Source organism: Lissotriton vulgaris, unplaced genomic scaffold (assembly GCF_964263255.1).
Source record: "Lissotriton vulgaris unplaced genomic scaffold, aLisVul1.2 SCAFFOLD_583, whole genome shotgun sequence".
In the NCBI taxonomy this organism is placed as follows: domain Eukaryota; kingdom Metazoa; phylum Chordata; class Amphibia; order Caudata; family Salamandridae; genus Lissotriton; species Lissotriton vulgaris.
This window is the reverse complement of record NW_028249429.1, coordinates 528375-533444: the sequence shown is the minus strand read 5'-3', so window position 1 is coordinate 533444 and position 5070 is coordinate 528375.

Below are 5070 nucleotides of genomic sequence, written 5' to 3'. Positions count from 1 at the left end.
CAAATATTGTGTGCCCAACAATGTCATTGTTATCACCTAAATTTTATATGCCTACCGTTTATTTGGTGAAAGAATATTCCAATTCCATTTGGTTTAGATGATTTAGGGTCAGATAGCCCAGTGTGACAAGAATCTGAAAAAGTAAAATAAGAGTGCTTAGAGCCTATATCTATAGCTGCAGCTATGGTAGGAAGGAAGTAAGGCTTTCTTCTAGCATAAGTGCCATGCTCACCCCCATATTGCTAGGCACCTAGAAGTGTTAGAAAAAAGAAATAGCGGCCCAGATGTTGCAGACCTGCATTTTTCTTAGATGGAATGGCATTCTGGTATATTGCTATGAAAGACAATACTTAGCAACCAGAGCCTGCGGATTTGTTATGTTACCAAAGTTAAGGTGTCTCATTCCAGAGCCATAATAATCACTCGTTCTAATCATAAGCCCCATGAGTTGTAAATAATCTGTGTTCTTAATCAAATAGTGATACGATCGATGTGTAGGAAAAAGGGGCCGCCATATTGTAAAATTGCATTCCCCATAAGCTTGTTAGCCTCAGCCCCTTTAAATAAACACTGATATATCTAAGTTAAGAGCAAAATTATCACCAAGAGGTCTGGTGACAGAGATCAATTTAATGGCTAGAAAATAACAGCATGATTCCTAATGGGGCATCTATCTGATTAAATAGCTATATTCGCAGGGTTTGGCTTACTTATAAGTCTGGATCAGGCCGGCTCCATCGCGTGGCGTCTTCTCTTGCGATGTGTAAATCACCAAGAAAAGCAAGCCATTATGTAGTGGTTTAAATTGATAGATTGCTGTCACCTGTGAATGATTTGCGCCGACAACATCGAACATCACGTAGTTTCTATGCTAAACGGGCGCCATCTTAAGCGTCCCGAATATACATGTTATAGGTCTATCCGTTTCTGAAACCCGGACTAGAAACCAAATTTGGATATTTATATAAGAAGATCGTTGCATGAATTTTAATATGGCTCGAGCCATTTTACCATCTATGCTTTTTTTTAAAAAGGAAAGAAGAATTAATTTATGCGCGGCAGCTCGTATTTGAGCGCCATCGCGGTTGGGACAGTATTAGCCTAAGAAGCAGAAATCGTGGGCGCCATCTTTAGATGTATGTAAACACTCGCGTAAATCATCTCATAACACAAAGAGATAGTAACCCCGACCATTTCTGAATCCCGTACTGACCACAAAGTAAAAGCGTTTGGGTGCAGAGATCACCACATGAATTGTAATGTAGGTCGGACACTATTTCCATAAGTATTTTACGGGAAAAACGAGATGACTTTGTTTGTATAGAGCAGCTCATATTTGAGCGCCATGTTGGTTAGGGTTCATATTAAGCTGAGACGCAAAGTGTGCGGGCGCCATCTTATAATATAAGACAGTACTCGCATTTGCTAATAGCGCCGGCCCAATTTGTTTGAGCTTGATTTCGGGCACCATCTCATAATGTGTCAACACTATGGTTAGCAACAGAAATAAATACCATATTAGCTACATTTGAGTATAGACATCATCTCGTAGTATATGTCAGCACACACATTTGCCAATACTATCAGCCCAATTTATTTCGGCTAGAATTTGGGCACCATCTTGTGATTTGTAATTCAGCCCATTATTACATCTATGAAATTGTAAAGTGAGTTAAGTCTATATTTAAGAAGAAAAAATAAAACAAAAACAAAAATTTTTAAAACCATGATACAGAAAAAAGAAAAGAAAAACAAGTTATACTTAACGGTCACACATTGCATGATTCCAAAGGAGCATATACTGAATTGAAGTTAGAATTATCCTAAATTATAGGAAATGATGCAGTTCTGTATTCGTATTGAGGCCCTGGCTGGTCGTCCTCAATCTACAAATCCAGCCCGCCTCAGCTTTCCTTAGTGACAACTCTCTATCACCACCTCTTTGTGGGGTCTGCACCTGTTCTATTGCATGAAACCAGATATTCCTCTCATTGGGGTGATGTTCTTGTATATGTGTCGCTACGGGGTATCTAGCATCATTATTCCGTATTGCCCTAATATGTTCTTGAACTCTGGTTTTAAGGCATCTGATGCTGCTGCCTATATAAATTGTATTACATGCACAACCCAGAGCATACACCGTATGGGTGGTATTGCAATTGATGAAAGACCTAATTTCATATTCCTTTTTGGTGTTATACCGAAATCTCAATTTTTTGTTCAGACCAAATTGGCAGATGGTACAATTCCCGCAAACATAGAAACCAGCCGGTTTAGTTGTTAACCAAGCGGTATTGCTTACAGTCTTTTCTGCTGTTACATAACTGGGGCATAGCATCTTTTTCAGATTCTCTCCTCTCTTATACACCACCCTTGGCTTAGATGATACTGTGCCAGGTGGCATGTTGCCTGATGCAATTAGATGCCAATTTTTTCGTAGAATGTTATACACATGATTACTGTATAGATCAAATTTAGTTATGAACAATATTTATTCATTCCTTTTCTTTCTTTTAACTCTATCAGTGCTGCTCTGTAAAGTCTTACTGCGGTTCACAGTTTTGATTCTTGACTCAGCTTTGTTCAGACATTCATCATTATATCCTCTCTCTTTGAAGGCATTTTTCATAAGCTTAACATGTTTTTGGAAGTTATTCTCCTGACTACAGTTACGTCGGGCTCTAGTCATCTCACCAAAGGGTATAGCATTTATGGTTCCCTTGGGATGTGCGCTATCGGCATGTAAAATGCTATTACATGCTGTAGGTTTACTAAAAATGTCGCTTTCGATTTTACTCCCATTGACATATAACTTTAAATCCAGAAAATCAATGGATTCCCTGGAGTAGTTCATGGTCAGTTTTACATTGAACCGATTATCATTAAGATAATTGAAATATGCCTTCAATTCAGCTATTTCTCCATTCCACAGCATCAGAATGTCGTCAATGTATCTTCCATAGAAGATGATGTTATCATTCCATGGTTTGGACCCGATACCCCAGGCATGCTCCGTCTCATACAGGCCCATGAAAAGGCCTGCGTAAGACGGAGCAAACCTGGATCCCATCGCTGTACCCTGTTTCTGTAAGAACCAGTCTCCATTATGGAGAAATGCATTCATTTCTAGAATCATGCGTGTCATTTCTAGCAGCATTAGAGTATGCTCTAGATTTGTGGCACTGCGTTTATACAAAAAGTGTCTCACAGCCTCTATACCACAATCACTTGTAATGCATGTGTATAGACTCTCTACGTCTAAGGTGACAAAGAGAAGATCTTGGCTATCCCAGATGAAATCCTCTAATTTGCATAAAACATCACCTCTGTCTTTGAGGTAGGAGGGCAAGTTCTTAACAAAGGGTTGAAGATATCGGTCCACGAACTCCGAGAGTCACTCAGTGGGTCCACCATTACCGTATATTATTGGTCTTCCCGGTGGGAACCCACCTCCCCCCTTGTGGATCTTTGGGAGGATGTATATGCACGGAAAGCGAGAATCATGAGCTTGCAGATATTTATATTCTGTGTCTGAGAGTAAGCAGGATTCATGCCAGTCTCTTAGAGCAGCATTAATGTTCTGCTCTATTTTTTTGGTAGGATTGTCATTTAATTTGGTATAACAGTCTTCTTGTCCTAATTGTCTATTTCCTTAAGATAGTCAGTTCTATTCATAATGACAATGTTTCCTCCTTTATCTGCTTCTCGTATAGTTGTTGTAGGATCATCTCGCAACCCAGTGAATATCTCTCTCTCTTTTTTTGTTATGTTATTTTCATGTTTACAATGTGAGTCAAACATATGCTTATCCTCCAACTTGTGAATTTCTTGGGTCACCTTATTATAAAACTCATCAATGAAGGTATCCTGTGGTCTTAGTGGTAAAAACTTTGACTGTACCCTTCGGCCACTATCGAGACAGACATCCTCAACTATTTCTAGGGATCTAGCGGTTTCCGTGATGTCTACATACTCATCCTCCTTATCCAAAGTGGAAATTAAATGGGTAACATTTAGGTCGGCAATTGACATTTCAGAGATACATGGATTTGATGGAATATTCTGCACACTTTTATGATGTTCAAAGTATTTCTTTAATCTCAGTTTCCTTGTAAACTTGAATAAATCAATATGTACATCAACAAAATTACAAGTGTTTGACACACAAAAATTCAATCCTTTTAGCAACAAAGTTTCCTCATTCGCAGTCAGTATTCTGTCAGATAGATTAACAATACTTAATGCCTTCTGAGCTACATTTGACTCAACATCATCATTTACTTTTTCATATTTGTCTTGCTCTGCTGCCTGGTTTGAACGCCTTGTTTTATGTTTCTTCCCTCCCCTTCTGATTCTGAATTTTGACTTTTCTTTTTGTTTCCAAGTCTGTATCTTTGGACTTCCCTTAAAAAATGAGAGGAAGTAGAGGAGGTAGGCACGGTTTGTTTACTTGTACCTTCCCCAGGATCACTATCTACTGAGGAAAGGGACGTACTGCTTGAAGAAACACTTATCGGTTTAGCATGAGAGTTATCATTCTGATTAGTCTTATGAGTTATGTCATCATATTTTTTTGAAAAGGTAAAGATTCTCCCATTGGCATAATCTTTTTCATCTCTCTGTATCTTTTTAATTTTCTTTTCTTTTAAATAAATTTGATAGGCAGCCAGTTCTGTTTTCAGGATCTCATAATTTTTTGCCGTGGCATCTTTTAAATTCATATCAGAGATTTCCTTTTCTAGTTTAGCGATTACTTCTTTTAATTTTGCTGACCTTTCTTTCCGCATTAACAATCAGTATTCTCATCATGCGATAAGAGGCGTCATAAAGTCCTTCCTCCCAATCATCTAACAAATCCTGTTCTAGATTTTCATAATTAGGGAAGATCAGGATACGTAGGCCACGTGGCACCTTTTTGTTTTCAATGTATTTTCGCAGGGTCGCTCCATCCCACCATTTTGCAAGTTCCTGCTTTTTCAGTTTCTCTAATCTGTAAAAATTTTCTTTTAGGCCCTCATTTTTAGGAGTCACTTTTTTGGTGACATTGGTGTTGGGTTCTTTAGATTTAAA